This window comes from Triticum dicoccoides, chromosome 5B (genome assembly GCF_002162155.2).
Source record: "Triticum dicoccoides isolate Atlit2015 ecotype Zavitan chromosome 5B, WEW_v2.0, whole genome shotgun sequence".
In the NCBI taxonomy this organism is placed as follows: Eukaryota; Viridiplantae; Streptophyta; class Magnoliopsida; order Poales; family Poaceae; genus Triticum; species Triticum dicoccoides.
In genome coordinates, this window is record NC_041389.1 from 666,590,101 (window position 1) to 666,607,828 (window position 17,728).

The following is a 17,728-nucleotide window of genomic DNA, read 5'->3' on the forward strand; positions in this document are numbered from 1 at the left end:
GCAATGATATATGACATGCAACTTACACAAAGCACACCGTTAACTTCATCTGTGAAAGGTTCTTTCAATGATATAATTTTCACATTATGCATGTCATGTACTATTAATCTTGTCAATAGTCAAAGGCGGTCTTAAAAATCTCATTACGCCCTATATAGATGGAAGGAGGGAGTATGAATCCATGTTATGTCCGATTAATTTTTTTCGCTTGCTGTATAATGCATGTAACCTACTCATACCAACATTTTAGTGCATTCCAAATGTCTATACTACCGCTGCAATTCGAACTAAATTTGAATTCGTTTCTCTATTTCAATAAGAATCTACAATCATGATTGTTGCCAACTTCAACCATCATTCGTGTATTACCTTAATAACACACCACATGATTACTATAGAGATAGATATGAACTATGTGTACTACATGAACACTTGATGTTGATTGCAAATAATAGTATATTTGATGTACTAACTATATATTCATAACCTAAACCATGTTCCATACGTACACCGTGTTTATCACACAAAGTATAGTGCCTCGCCCCCTACATTATGACAAGTATTTAGACCTGAGTTGCAAAAGCCACACATTAGTCCACATTATAATCAATGTTCTACAATATGATATCTTCTTCAAGTATCCGTATCCACCTTTTTATAATGAATTATGATCTTTGTTCGTCTTTTACACCTTCACGATCCTCTTCTATTTGTAGCTAGCTAGCGCTAACTTTCTATCGTGCATGCACACGCCCACCCCCCTCACACACCCTTAGCGTCCCCTCCATCGCGCATGTTCATTATTTCTCTTTAGGTCGTCCACCAGCGGTGTGTGTAGGCCCCCGGCTCCTTCTTTCTGGCACACACCGGTCGATATACCTCTCTAGCCAAGTGTGCCTACAACAAACACATATATACTTCCCCTCTTCTCTTCTCACCGTCCATGCCCCCATATGTCCAATACGATTCCACGCAGGTGCACACTCCTGCCCCTCTTTTCATTAGTCACATGCTCGCACACTACTCCCCCCTCGACATGATAGGCCTCTCGCACCACCTCCAAGCCACACTCTCTCCCCCGGTCTGCCTCTCCGGACCTTATTTGCTTCTAACACATGCAGGCGTGTATATGAACTGATCTCCCTACATATAGCCAGGTCGACTATAATTCGTTTTCACCAAGCACCGATACACTTACCTCGCTAGTTATGTCTCTCCTTTTCTCGGACACACGACAGTTGATCTTCCTATGTAGTTACGCATGCTTACCACAACCATATCTTCTCCCCTCATCATCCTTGAATACCTCCCGACCCGTCTCTCACACGCACGTGCATAGACAGACAGACACCCCCCGCCCTCTCTTATTGATATTGCACTCATACCCTTGGTTTTTCTAGCAGGCCTCTCCCACCATTTGTGAGACGCCACTCCACCACCAACCCTCCGACGCTCTACCTTTGTCTTTTTCCCAACCTTATTCCTCTGCTACACATATCCATGGATGTCGATCGATCTCCCTCAATACATAGCTAGGACTCTCTCCTTCCCCAGACATATACTAGTCGACCGGTCTCTACCCCCCCCCCACACACTGATAGTCGAACGTTGTAGGTAGGTATCCATGCCACAGAGAAGAACTGCACCTCTTCCCTCTCAAATTCAGTAGGCCAGCTGTCAATGTCAAAACCGGCGGATCTCGGGTAGGGGGTCCTGAACTGTGCGTCTAGGCGGATGGTAACAGGAGACAAGGGACACGATGTTTTTACCCAGGTTCGGGCCCTCTCGATGGAGATAAAACCCTACTCCTGCTTGATTAATATTGATGATATGGGTAGTACAAGAGTAGATCTACCACGAGATCAAAGAGGCTAAACCCTAGAAGCTAGCCTATGGTATGATTGTAGTTTGTCCTACGGACTAAAACCCTCCGGTTTATATAGACACCGGAGAGGGTTTGGGTTACACAAAGTCGGTTACAATGGTAGGAGATCTACATATCCGTATCGCCAAGCTTGCCTTCCACGCCAAGGAAAGTCCCATCCGGATACGGGACGAAGTCTTCAATCTTGTATCTTCATAGTCCGGGAGTCCGGACAACGGTGATAGTTCGGCTATCCAGACACCCCCTAATCCAGGACTCCCTCACCAGCCGCCCTGTATCTTTGACGTGGGCAAACACAAATTCGATGGCACTCTTTATCGATCGCGCAGCCACACACCTCATCCCTGTTTTCAATTCTATCGATATCTCACGTCCATGACTTTGTTTCACACACATTGCATATGTTACGTTTTTCTGATTGAGATATCATCAACACATTGCCTCTATTTCGCACAAACCATCTCTCTCACACCCACCCACATACGTACCTGCACCTAAAGAAGAAGTGCACGCAAGGCGCACGTACTCATGTCTCGTGCCTGGCCACACCCGCGCGGGTACACGGTGGAGTTTGTTTCTGTAAGAAAAGGCAGCCGACGTGATAATTTGACGCGTGTAGCGGTTATTTACTACAAGGAGGGTCGGGTACCACACCTAGAATATAAAATGATTGCCGCGGGAAAAATGGAAAAAATGGGTTTGTCTCTTGTGAGTCTCGTCACACAATCTCACACAAGGCCGTCGTGGCCTCTCTCTCAGCGTTGGTCAGTGATCCGGCCGCATCCCGTCCGCCGGCAGAAAGGGAGGATGTGCATCGTCTCTCTGTTCGATGGCGTTGAGGCAGCTCGTCCCGATCTGCGGTACCCGCCGTTCTCTCTAACCAAGCTCCGGCGCGGTAGGGCCTTCGCCACTTGCTCGCTGCTGTAGTATGGGCAGATCCCGGCCGCCTGCGCCCTCCTAGTAACATCCGGACGACCCTCAGGTACAGCTTCCTCCGGCCTTGCTCCACTGCCCATCTTCCCACGTTGCTGCATGTGGATCTTCTTTAGTTGTTTGCTTATATCGTATCTCGGCCGGCGTACTTTCCATCTTGCAATCTCGTCCTCAAACCATTTTTGATAAACCACCATGTTCTATCTTTCCCATTTTACATGGAACATGCTTCTTTTTTGTCGGCGTATGTGTCTTCAACTCGTGTTATTGGGCAGTAATTGTTTCCTTTCGACCTCCTTTTGCAAACAAGGCTATCCATTTTCACCTCGTTGCTATTGCGACCTTTTGGTGAACTGCACAAATCACTTTTCTGGAGAGTGTTTTGTGCAGTTCCGCCAAAATGTCACACGGGCAACGTTTTTACATTTCTGTGGGACTGCGGAAAGGGAGATTGGTTTTGCTATCCTCCTCATCCAACTCCGTGCCTAATCTTCTCCAACAAGAAGTTAGTCCTAAAGAGAGATCGTAGAGGTGATCGGCTTCTATTTATTTGTGTTATGTTTCATCATCTAGTTCCACTATTATTGTAATCACACTGACTGGATATCTTTGCAAACAGGGATGGTCCGCCCGATTTTAGTGGAGCTGCACAAAATGATCGGATTGTGGTGTCCTTCATACACCTCTTTTTTGGCTACAGAGCTGGGTGAAACTAGCTGCCAAGCAATGAACACTGTGCCAAGGAAATGGAGCCATGCCTACGAACATCATCGATCAATTATATTTTTTTTCTTTATTTGTACACCTTCTCACAACTTTGTCTTCAGTTGTGATGTGAATATTGGCGCTGATCTGCGAACCATTGAGATGCATTAGCCATGGTAGTTTCATTTGTATTTGATGGAATGTTGTAACGAGATAATCTCGAGGCAAGACACATGAATCCTAAGTTGAAACATTTTTTTCCTGCGGGAACCAGAGTTGAAACCTTCATAGCATCACAGTACAATTTCATCAAAATTATGCGTACATATAAAAAATCCTGAAGGATTGATAGCAATGCCAGAAACAATTCCACTTCGTTTCACCCACATGTTGGACATCCTTCATCTGGCTCCACCTACCATGCAGCAATATTGAGTGCAAAACACAACTTCAGGGAAAGATTCACCCCAGTCGTTGCGCCGCAGTAGTAATGACTAGTGAGCAGTCAAATCACAGAGCCCCACCTTCGGCACAGTAAGTTTCTCGGACGAAGCAACCATCATTTCTCTGTTCCTTGAATCCGCTGGTACTCCCATATTCCCACAGTAAAGTTGCTCGGGCGAATCAACCATCACTATATCCGCTCACGTGTGATGACCACAGGAGCTATCCATTCAGATTGCATGTTAAAAAAATAAAGGTCGATAACTAATGCGACAAACTTTCAAAAAAACAACTAATGCCGCACCTCGGGCCAACGCGGCTAGATCGCATTTTGCATGAGAAATTACACACCATGTTTCGTTGACATGTGGTCCCGTTCCAACATATCAGTGAGACGACGGCGAGTAGTAGGAGTATTTCCGGACCGACGTTTAGGCCGGGGCGCCCCTTCGTGTACCGTGGCAAACTGGCAACCGTCCACCGACTCTTTGACTTTCCCTCTCGATTTGGAACTGCTGTCGCACACTCTTCCTCTCCCTCCTCCATTTTCCTTCAGCCCTTCACGCTTTCTTCTGCCATTGTTCGATCGTCTTCTCCATGGAGGGAACAGGACGGAAATGACCCCGTTATTCTTGCCCCGATCTGAAAGACGGCGTGGTGGAGGAACTCATTGATCGGTGCGACGTCATCACCTCGGCTAGCATGGCAGGTTCGTTCAAGCCCATTCTTGACGCAACTAATAACATCATTACAAGGAACCCAAGAGTCAAGGAACGGTTTGATCTCCCCTATCTTCTTCCCCGTGACCCTGATGACTGGCGCCGTCACGACAGAGGCCTCGCCCTGTGCAAGTTGATGCCGCTTGATAATGATATGTATGATGTTAAGATGCCATCGCTTGAGGGGAAGGCCTGGGCAAGCGCAAATGGAGATTGGGTTGTTTACATTGGGTCCAACTGCGAGTGGGAACTTGTGAATGTGTACACTCGTGACCGGGTTCCACTTCCAAAAATCTCAGTAGACTGCCTAGAGGTTGAGCACACCGGTATTGTACGCACGTTCAAATACAATCATGGTGACTGTCTTCTACAGAAGATAGCAATTTCTTGAGTTCCCACCCGCTCTTGGAATTACAACAACTATGAAGTTGTTGCTATCTTCGACAAGCTTGTTGCCGTCGTTGCTGGTTTGACTCGATGGACATTGCTCAAAAATCAGTTTCTGTACACGGATGAGTACTGTGATGCAATTGAATATGAGGACCTTGTGTTTGCTGCCACCACTCGTGGCACTGTTTTTGCATGGAATCGTTATGATTTCGGTATGTTTGTCTTCTACCATAATTATAATTGTTTCATCCACATGCATGCGGGTTAGCAATTTTCCCTTTACTAATTAACCTTCTTCTTGTGTTTCCAAGGTCCTGTGAAAATTCCACCACCTATACTTGAAAATTTTTATAACCAAGGGGGAGATGACGATGGTGATGATCACGAGCATGACGACGAGCAGCGCCCATATACTCGTTGGCGCCTGGCAACTAATTCCGATGGATCACCTCTTCTTGTGTGTATACAACCCACTGATGATGTTACTGCTAAGGAAGCAGGTGTAGTCTCCCATGGTCGCACTCTCCGGACCTATTCCAACACCCGCTGCATGGCATTTAGGATGGATACTAGTGTGCTAGCGCCAACACCTTCTCCCTGGTACAGAATTGATAGTCTTGGAGAAAACTCGCTCTTCCTTGGACAAAACTATCCGATGATGGTGAAAGGTGATCCAACTGCTGTTGACACAATGTTACTAGCACCATTTATGAGAAGCAACTGTGTCTATACCTCGGACATTAGCGTGGTTCCCTACCCTGGTACTGATATGTAGGCCGCTTCAGCCTGGATGATCAGTCCTGCGTTGGTCTCGAGATCGACAATAGATGCCCCATCCCAGAGAATCACTTGTGGTTCAAAGCAAGCGTTTCCAACGCCGAGGAATGGTTGAGTTGAAGTTCGTTTCATTGCTTGTTATTTGTTGTGTGGTGAAAACTTTAGTATTTATAATGTATCCTCGTTGTCGATGTGGGTTGATGACCTGTTGTATGTAATAAAATGATATGCCTGTGATAAACTTACTAAATTTATGAATGGCTTTCGAGTTGCTTCTGTGAGTGAGTGGTGCGATGAGGCAAAAAAATATTTTCCGAATACATAATTGTACGTGCATTGCAATAGGTTATCGGATGAGGCCAATCATCAACAATAGTAGTACACTATTTGTACTAGCTTCATATGCTTCGCGCATCGTGCGGGTGTTTTTACTATAGCCATATTGTACTACGTAACTAGCACCTCGAATCCTCGATACTAGTAGTAATATATAGTAAGTAGTAGGAGTAGTAGGGTGGCATGGGCCAGAACAAGCATTCACGTCCAGGAGTACGGCACACGCCACCAGCACGACTTCCATCTGACACCATATTTCTTGGAGTCCGTGCTAGAGCAATCTCTTCAACCTCATCGTTTCTCTAACTCAGCCATCACGCGGCGGGCGAGGTGGGGGTTTGCCGATAGTCGGTTTCCTCAACTATGGTCCCACTTGTAAGGCCAACTCCAACGCTCTATCAATATATGGATGTACTCTTCTTCCCAATACAAAAACTTGCATCCATTCTACTCCCTCCGTTCTACTACCTCCGTCTTGGTTTGTAGGTCCCTTTGTAGTTTGTGTCAAATTTTGACTAAAGATTTAACAAACAAAATGTTAATGCATGTCAAGAAAAATTATCTCATTGGATTCGTATTTGAACATAGTTTTCGAAAATATAATGTTTGGTGACATGCGTAAACATTTTGTTAGTTTAATCTATGGTCAAAATTTGGCACGAAATATAATGGGGACCAATAAACCCGGACGGAGGTAGTATTTGTCAAAATATATATGTATCTAGACATGTTTTAGTATATAGGCACATCCATTTTTGGACAAATGGAAGTCAAGTATTTTGGAACGGAGGGAGTACACAATAAAATTTTTAAGTTAGCACAACTAGTCTAATCCGAGAGCACAACCGAAGATTTGGTTGGGTTCTTCCTCCTTTTGCCGACACGTGGGACATCCAACATCCAGGTCGTGTCACGAAAGAAAATAGAGTGGTAGTTGATAAGTTGAAGCCACGAGATGTGCATCTTGGGTTAAACTATGAATAGAATCTTACTACTCTTGAGTACTAGTAACTCCAAAAGCGGCCCCCGAAGATCTTTGTTGGATTTGTTTTTCATCACCAGCACGTTGAGGTGAAAGATGTGCAGGTTCAGTGGGTCCTCTTGCGTTTTCACTAACATGTGGGGCCGCATGTGAGCAAACAAACGATGGGCTCCGCGCGTCCGCTGGCTGGCTGAGAAGAGAGATAGAGGAGGGTTGAGCACGAACTGCAGGAAATTTGTTCTACGTAACCAGCACCTTGATATTCGCGTGTGGTTGTTTCTAGAATAAAAAAGGAGGTACCTCTACTTATGTTACTCCCACTACGCCTAGCCTAAGGTTAGTAGGTGACCTTGCGCTTGGCTCTTCGCCTCTTCCGGAAGTCGATGGTTCCACAGTAGTGCTTCTGGCAATCTGACACCAAATGAACTGCTGCACGTCCACCGCTTGTAAGCAAAAGTTTCTCCTCGTGCTGCGAGCCACCGCGCACGCGTTGGCGAGGGAGAAGGCGTAATCAAGCTTCTCGTCATTCTGCGAGTTGAGGAGACACATCAAAGTTATTTACTAGTAGTACATACTCTCTCCAAAAAAGGGTTGACCATGTCATTGCTACCATCCCGTGCTCCGTCGTTGAGTACGTTTACTATTCACGTGCCATCGAGGAGAAAAAATATTGCGTAGGTGCCATCGAAGTGCACGAGTCCCTTTCGGAACAGGGTTCCCCCCCGCTCCCCCCCGCACGACTCACTTACGCACTGCTTATCTGATTATCTCCATTTTCTTGCATGACACGTGCACCTTGATGCTAGATGTCTCGCATGTTGGGAAAAGGATGAACAAAGCTCACGTAAAAGAAAAGAGTTGAAGAGCATAGATTCCCGACGAGCGAGGAGGAGCAAGGAACCTCGCGGTGGAGCGTCTGCAAGGAACCTTGTGCATTTTCCCCTATTTTTTGCCGCCTGCCCACCTATAAACAACTAAAAGAACATGAACTTTTCGCTAACCACTAGAAACGGTACATCAGGATGCTAAGTTGAAGATGTTTTATACTCCCTCCGTTCCCAAATATAAGTCTTTTTAGATATTTCAATAAGGGACTACATACGAAACAAAATGAGTGAATCTACACTCTAAAATATGTACACAAGCAAACGCACTAACTCCATCCGATCGAACTCATGCACATACGCGCACAACATGGAGCACACAACGCACGTACACAAGACGTGCATGCACACACGCTCGGCCGCAGAATGCATGTGAATAACACATGCATGCGCACACACTCGGCTGCATGGAGGCATGCACCATCCGCGGTAACGTTCGGTTCGTCGTGCTACGGAGAAGCTCGCACGCAACGGCGCATACACATCTCTTGCAGCACCTCTTTGCTGTCGTTGCTCAACTACTAGTCGGAGACGAAGACGACCGCAGCCTCGGCCTTAGAGCTAGCACCGATGGAAAAACACGCACGTTGCACGCACACGAGCACATACGGAGTGCCCGCGACGTGGTGGTGGTGCGTCCCCAGTCGCCTCTACTCCTTCTGCGCACGTTGTCTATCAAGGCGGCTGCATGCTAATGATGATGTGGGTGAGATCTTCTAGGACTCAGATGATGACGAGGAAAATTATGAGACACAAGGTGACATACACCGTCAAGGTCCACGGTCAAGGGGGTGCTAGCAAGTGCTTAGATGTGCTTAGAGCAACTACAATAGAGCTGAGTCAGCGGGCTATAAGGAATAAACAGTAGTATATTTCTGCTTAGTTGGAGGAAAGAGAAGAGGAGAGAGAAGGTAAGCGGGCTCTTCGTGAAGAGCCAGCTCTAGCACGTGCTCCTAGGCACTTTGTAGTACATGTTGACTATAAGATGGGTTGTAGGCTTATAGCCAGCAGCTGGCTATACTATTAATGCTCTTTAGATGAGGTGCTAAGTGCATTAAATGGCTTAGTAACTCAAGTCTTCAATGCATAGGTGCTTAGTTTATTGGTGCAACATCATATTTTATGCCTACGTGGCAGGCTTAGCAGCTATACATGGTGGAGCACTGGGAGAGGCCAAGGCTGGTCATAGTGGGGAGTAACTTGTACTGTAACATATTACTATGTTACTCTAAACATCTCTATAAACCGGAAAGGAGGGAGTAGTAACATAGACTAGTGTCATATGCAGAGTATGGGAGCACATGATATTTCCCCGTCCGGACCGATCCCAAGCTGGCTTCTCACCTTCTTGGCCCAATAAAAAACCCTCCCCCCTCCCGCGCGCGCTTCCCGCCCGGCGCCAGCTGAGCCCGCTGCTCCAAATTGATGGCAAGTCAGGGCGGCGCGACCTCTCACTGCTTCTGCCGTTGAAGCGGTGCGCCGACCGAGGGCATCGCCCGCTGCACGCCCGACATTTCAGACTACACAGTGTACTATAATTAGATGACATAAGCAGGCTATAAGGATTTAAATATAGTATTTGTGCTTAGTTGAAGGAGAGAGAAGAGGAGAGAGAAGAGAAGAGGATTGTAAACGTGTAGCCGGTTGTACTCCAACATACTCTACTTTGTGAGACAAAAGGTGGGGCCATTATTAATGATATTGTATTTATACTAAAGGGACTAACGGACGCCTTAATTACTCCGTTTTTTAGACAAACCTTGGTGGGGCTATTATAGACTTTTTTTTGAGCTATTATTGACTCGTACGAGGGGTTTGGGGGCCAAAGGCCTACTATTATACGCCGACCTGACATGCTCTACCCTAGGCGCCGCTGTATCATATGGTTTCGCACCGTTCCAGATCTTAGCGCCACCACGCAATTCTTCTCCAGCCCTCCTTCCGGCGTGCACCGTGAGAAGGGACAACAGTCCTCCGAACCCCGCCTTTCGTGATTCTGTACGGGAGAGGGGCAATCAGGTTTTTGGGGAGCACACTCCTATGACTGCTGCCAGCGACGACTTCCTCAACGACAGCCTTCTTCCCCGACCTCAGTAACCTCTTCATCAACGACATGAGTGACAACATCAACCACATCGGTTCTGCTCCCGCTGTACAGTATGTGATTCTGTCCTCCTGGTTCAGTCCGCATCATTACTTTGATGTTTGCAATTGTCGTCATGATCTATTTACTGCTGATTCGGATTAAATCTCATACTAAATTGGTCATATATTCAACAATCCAATCCAAAAACCTGATCACAGGCAATTTACTCCGAGTTGTTTTGCTGCGCTTTTGAAGCCGCCTACTTTTAAGGGGGTGCAATATAAAAGGTGGCACACAAGAGCAATATATTGGTTTCAGATCATGTACTGCTATGACGCCACTAAGGGTAAGCCTAAGGGCGACCTTAATCCTACACAGTAGGAAGCTTTTCAGAACATGGATACCCTCTTCAAAGCCTCCCTGCTGAGTGTTCTTGACGATTCCATTGTGGATTCGTATATGTTGTTTGACAGCGGCAAAGACATGTGGGCTGCGCTCGAGGCCACGTTTTGGCCCTCGGGCGCTGGCAACGAGTTGTACGTCATGGAGAAATTATGTGACTAAAGATGACTGATGAGCGCCCTGTTGTTCAGCAGACTCATGAGATACAGTCACTCTCTAAGGAACTTGAGTACTTTAAGTGTGTGTTGTCGGACAAATTTGTTGCTAGGACCATCATTGCCAAGCTTCCACCTTCGTGGAACGATTTTGCTACTTCTCTGAAAAATAAGAGACATGATTTTTCTGTTTTGGATCTCATTAGCACTCTTGATTTTGAGGAGAAGGCGAGAGCAAAAGACACACGTGCTCGGGTCGCCGAGGGAGCTTCTAGTGCCCACATGGTACACGAGAAGAACTTCCAGCCCAACCAGCCCCAAAACAACAAGAACAAATCTCAGGGGAAAGGCAAGTTTGATGCAAAGAACAAGCCGTCACATTCTACCAACTTCAAGAAGAATTCTCATAACGGGAAGGGATACAAACCTCAATTTTGGTAGCACCGCACAAAATTTATATGGCTGCATCTACCTGTTGTCAGCTAACCTCATGGTGCTCCAGGTATTCCTACATTCGTAACTAGGTACAATGATCACCGCAAGATATTGATATGTGCTACTGTTTTGCAACACCGTTTAAGTATAGCTACTGTTTTCCTATCTTTTCAGATTCAGGAATGAATAGGATATCAGGGGAACTGCACAATATGGACCCATGTTGAGTCATCTCTATTGCCTCATGTGTTTGCTGCAAATGTGTCAGCATCAATTGCAAGATGAGGCAGCTAGATAGCTATGGAGTTGCCAACATGCTCAAAGTGCTCGCAACATTGAGAAGAAACAAGCATACCCAGGAAATTAATGCGTGCGCAGGGAGGCCCTTTGCTTAGAGAAGCATCGACCGATTTTCTTTATTTCCACACCTTCTCACTGTTTTGTATATTGGTTATAGTATGGTGAATCATTGAGATGCATAGACATGCTGAACTTTTGTTCTTCTGAATGTTAGATTAATGTGAGTGTCTGTATCCAGTACCGCATCCTCTAATTTGGTGGATGCACACAGAGAAAATAAATCTCCTTAATTTGCTCCATAACCACCCTATTAAATAGGCCTAGTAACAAACCAGGCGCATGCAGTGGCCGGCGGGCACATGTATCCTGCATGCATGGCCAGTCATGCAGCAACGCAAAAGAAGAGAGTGGTTCTTGGGAAAAAGTGAGTAGTTAGTGCAGCGGGCCTTATAAACACGAATAGCTCGCTCTCCCGCTTCCGTCTCCCCACCCAATCCCCCCCGCTCCCCAATCTTCCTCACTCGTCCAGAAAACCCCGCTCACCTTCTTCCTCACTCGTACAGAAAACGCCTGCTCCTCTTCTTCCACTCCTACAGAAATCCCCAGCCCTCCTTCTTCCCCACTCGCACTGCCACTAGGCTCGTCTCTGGCTACTCTTCTCAAACCCGTGAGCTCGGTGCGATGCCCACAAGGAAAATGGAGTCGGCTGGCCGCAGCGCCAAGAAGATGAGGCTCCCGCCAGCGGTGACGCCGGTTGTAGATCCCGCACCCGATAGCACGGGGAGAAGCGGCGAGCCCCCCCCCCACCCGGATCTGAGGAACCGGTAGAATCTCTGATGGACCGCATCAGCGATCTCCAGGACGTCATCCTTGAGGAGATCATCTCGCTTCTCCCCACCAAGGATTGCTCCCGCACACAAGTCCTCTCAACTTGGTAACGCCCTCTATGGCGCACCGTGCCCCTCAATCTCGACTGTCGTCAGATATCTGTCCTTCCTGAATTTGATCTCATCAGAGCCATTGTCTCTTCTCACCAGCAGGGCCCCGTTCAATGCCTCTGCATCCCGACAAGCTACCTGCTGTCCATACCCGGCAAGGTGGACGCTTGGCTGACATCTCCTGAATTCGGAAAACTCCAGCAGTTTGAGTTCTACCATTACCATGAAAGTTTCATACCACGAACATACCAAGAATTCGTGCCCACACCACCGTTGTCCATCTTGCGGTTTCCCTCCTCTCTCCACACCGCCACCTTCGCCCGGTGCCATCTACCAGACGATCTGGTACAAATGCTTCGACTCCCACTGCTAAAAAAACTTTCACTTGTGGTGGTTTATCTGTCGGAGGCCTCACTGCACAGCATCATCCACTCCAGTTGCCCTGCCCTGGAGTGCTTGCTGATTGTTTTGGGAATAGAAATCGGTATCAGTTGTCTCCAAATAAAATCGCCTCACCTTAAAAGCATTGGAATTTGTTTTTAAGGACAGCAGCTCATCATCGAAGATGCCCCTTCACTTGAAAGGTTGCTCCTTCATAATTGTTATACACCTTTAGAAATAACTGTCATCTGTGCGCCCAAATTGGAGACCTTGGGTGTAATTTGTGACCCGTGTAATAATCACAAGGAGTTGGTGTTTGGCTCCTCGCCTTTTCAGGTATCGTATATTATCATCTACACATTTGTAATCATATGCTGCATTTTTCATTTATGCGCATAAGTTTTATATCATCTTGGAGTACACTTTGGGTACTAATATTATGTTATATGCTCAATGAAGAGTTCGTCCATTGATAGCCTATCAATGCTGCTAGATTCTGTCAAGATCATATATATCAGAATGTATAGTTTTGATCTAGACATAATCATTGGCTTGCTATGATGCTTTCAATCTCTGGAGAATTTATACATAGAGGTGATGATTTCATGCACATTGAAAGCCCGTATATATTGTACTAGAATTAACTGTTCAGCTGTCGTTCTTTCGACATACTCTTTTTTCAGACCTTAACTGTTTTCAATCTTCATGTCTACTTAGGCAGAACCACATGGACAAAAACATATTACCAATCGTTGGCGTAATAAGCACAAGGATTTTCTTAGTTCTCATGACATTTGTTTGAGGATAATAACGATGGGACGATATGCATCCAACCAGGCAAACAGAAGCTTTGTCACATTCTTCCTGTTGAATGCGAGGTTACTATTGTCCATGAGGCTTAATTTTTACAGCAAGAGATTTCTCACGGACGAACATGTTGAACAGCAAAAAAAGAAGTTTCAGGTGGACAACTAGGCTTCTAAACGTGCTCGGCTTCTATTTACAACAAGTTGTAGACATCCTAAAATAATTTTTTTTGCACAGGATGTTGATTTTATGGATCAGACCGATCCATTTGTTTGTGACTGCAAAAAAGAGTGGTTGGGTTAGATGTTACTGTCATGTTCAATCTGGGTTTTCTCTAAAAATTTGATGAACAATTAATCCTTGGGCTTTTTGTACCATTTGTATGCTTGACTTGCATGTTGTTGCCCTCGTACTCCCCTCCACCTGCCACTACACTGCCGCATCTTCCATGACTGTTGTTCGTTCCCATCCGAGGCCTTGCCGTCGTTCTCCACCTTGGTTAGCTTGCTGTGCTCGCCGCCGTCTGGTGTTGTCAACATGGTCAACAACCAAGAGGAATCAGGAGATGACTGTACATGGAGAGGCTGACAGTAGGGACCCACCAGGGTCATTGCATTTCGCAAGCAGGTGCCTCGTTATTACAAGCCAAAACAATACTTCCTCCTAATTGTTTGACAACTAGGTTCCACGCCATTGTCAATGTAGTCAATAAACGAGAAAATTACACAACAAGCGGATAACACGAGGGACCCAGCAGCTCGCCCAGTTGTTTTTCAGTTTCAGAGATGGAGCTCAACTGCGTGCTGTGCGGGGGCTGTGGCCCGTCTGGCCCACGCTTACGCTTTTATTAAGCACATGATGAGCCCAGTTGAATTTTTTTTCTTTCTGAAATTGGCTAGCCCAGTTCTTTTTTTTGGAGAATACCAAAACCGAGGCCTACTTGCTTTTCTCAGCCTTGCTGGGCTGCAAATCTTTCAAGACGAGGAGGGATAAGAAATGGGCTTCCCCAGAAAACGGGCTATAAGTTGTAAGAAATGGGCTGTAAATTTTTAAACCAAAGCCAACCGGCAATTGCATTAAAATATCATTTTTTCAGGATTTCTCTACTCTCTACTCTTATAAAAACCAAAGCCAACTAGCAATTACATTAAAATATCATCTTTTCACCCACAAGATAAACTACTCATACAAATGCATCTTCATGTTCCGTGCAACGAACGGGCATCTTGCTAGTTAAGATTCTAAATTTCATTCATTTTTTTGCGGAGAATTGTTTTTTGAATTTTATTTTGTATAATTTTTAGAAAACTATTTTTAACGTGACTCGAAATTTCATGATTAAAAGAGTTCGGACCCCACCGAAATATGCAAAATTTCATTGAATTTTTTAGCAGTGCCCAGAATATATGGTCTGTAATGCTAATAAAAAGAATATGGGCTTCAAATATCCTTAATAATTAGCAAATGGGCTGTAAATTATTGAAAATAATGGCTAATGGGATGTATGCTGTTTTCCACAGATTTGGAGGCTGACTTCTGGGCCTACTAGGTTGACGATGACACTGTCCTAAATTTTTTTTTGACGCGTACGCAAGGCTTTGTCAACTTAGTCAACACATAGCAGTGACTGTTGGATGTCCATCCAACGACCGTCGTGCTTCTTCAATCTCTGATCTTCCTGCTCCAGCCGCCCAAACCAGCGCCGGCGGGACTGCCTGCTCCCTCCTCCCGTGGCTGGCTGTGCTGCTGCCAGGCCATCCCTCTAACCACCCACACATCCTATTATTTTCCGGCGATGTCAGCCTCACCCTGCAGCCGACCAGTCAGCACTCGTTCTCCCCTCAGCATGGGCATCCGCTGCGGTGGCTTCGCTGGCTCCGGGTGGTTCTCTTCCTAGGCCCCGCCCTCGTCCACCGTGTTTGTGCTCTCGGCGTGGTGAGGTCAACATGGTCAACAAACAACAGCCATCGGGAGAGGCTGACAGTAGGGGCCCACACAGGAAAATGCCTCCTTATTACGCGCAAAATAATGATTCCTCCACCTAATAGCTGGGACCCACTGAAAGGGTCTCTGTATTTCGTGAAAAAAATGTTCCCCCCGCTGTCAGCTCGGACCCACCGGAAATACCTCCTTATTACGCACAAAAAAAATGAAAACTCCCCCTGCTAGCTGGGACTCACCTTGGTGGGAGGCTGACTTGTGGGCCTACTAAGTTGACGGGGACGAAGGGCTTTGTCAACTTAGTCAATATGCACGATTCTAGCTGGACTGACCATACGATGTCCATCCAACGGCCGTAGTGCTTCTTCAACCTCTGGTCTTCTTGCTCCAGCCGCCCAAAGCAGCGCCGGTCATGCCGCCTGCTCCTGCCTCCCGTGGCCGGCTGTGTTGCCGCGGAAGGCTCACCGCCCCCATACTACTCCCACCGCTGGCCAGACCATCCCTCCACTCCACTCACCCATAATCCCTGTTATTCTGCGGCGACGGCAGCGCAGCCGAACCAGTGAACCCTCGTACTCCTCTCCGCGTGGGCATCCACTACCGTGTCTTCCCCGGCTCCGCGTCGTCCCCTTCCTAGGCTTCACCGTCATCCACCGCCGTGGTGCTCTCGGCACGGCGTGGTCAATGTGGTCAACGACCGAATTCCATCGGAAGAATACTGTACATGGAGAGGCTGACAGCTGGGTCCACGCCAGCCGCAAGGAAGTGCTTCCTTATTAGGCAAAAAATAATTATTCCTCCAGCTGACAGCAGGGACCCACCGGACGGGACACTAGTATTTCGCGAAAAAATGTTTGCCCCTGACTGCTGGGACCCACCCGACGGGCCACCGTATTTCACGAAAAAAACGTTCCCCCTGCTGTCAGCTCGGACCCACCGGAAGTGCCTCCTTATTACGCAAAAAAATGAATACCCCCCAGCTAGCTGGGACCCACCTTGGTGGGAGGCTGACTTGTGGGCCTACTAAGTTGGCGGGGACGGATGGCTTTGTCAACTTAGTCAATATAAACGATTCTAGCTCCAGTGACTGTACAATGTCCATCCAACGGCCGTAGTGCTTCTTCAACCTCTGGTCTTCTTGCTCCAGCCGCCCAAAGCAGCGCCGGTCGTGCCGCATGCTCCTGCCTCCCGTGCCCAGATGTGCTGCCGTGGAGACCTCACCGCCCCCTACTATTCCCACCGCTGGCCAGGCGCTGCGGCGACGGCAGCCTCACACCGCAGCTGAACCTTTGAACCCTCGTACTCCTCTTGGCGTGGGCTTCCACTGCCGCGTCTTCCCCGGCTCCCCGTCATCCCCTTCCTAGGCCTCGTCGTTGTCCACCGCCCTGGTGCTCTCGGCGCGGCGTGGTCAACGTGGTCAAGGAACGATTTCCATCAGACGTGGACTGTATGTGGAGAGGCTGACAGCTAGGTCCACGGCCGCAACAAGGAAGTGCCTCCTTATTACGCAGAAAATAATTATTCCTCCACCTGACAGCGAGGACCCACCGGACGGGCCACCGTATTTCGCGAAAAAAACATTTCCCCCTGACTACTGGGACCCACCAGCTACACCTTCGCACGCAAGGAAGTGCATTTGGGCCAAAAAAATGATTCGCCCCTCTGACTGCTGGGACCCACCAGCTACATTTTCGCACACAAGGAAGTGCCTCACAGTCGGGACCCACGTGGTCGAAGCGTACGTAGCGTTGTCATTCTGGTCGCGAACATGTACGTACATACTGGTCGTTGTAGAGGCGCGCACGTGTCGTAGTAGAGGCGCGCACGTAGCATGTACACGTACGTACAGCGGCCAGGGTGCAAGAAAGAAAATACGGCCACGTATGTGTACATACGGGCGGAGTCTCGAACGCCTACTCGTGCATACGTACATGGCTGGGTCGGAACGGAGAAACGGTGTCATCGTCGTGTTCATGGGGAGCCAACCGGCTGGGTCGGAATGGAATGCGTGGTCGTGTTCATCAGGAGGGCTTGGACAGAACAGGCGATGGAAACGAGGCCTGGCGTACCTCAGAACGGAGGAAACAGACCTCCTACGTTCGGAACGGGGTCCTGTTGATCAGGAGGGTGTGGCGTACCGCAAAACGGACGAAACGGACCTCCTACGGTCGAAACGGGGGTCCTGTTGATCGGGAGGGGTGTGGCATACCGCAAAACGGACGAAACGG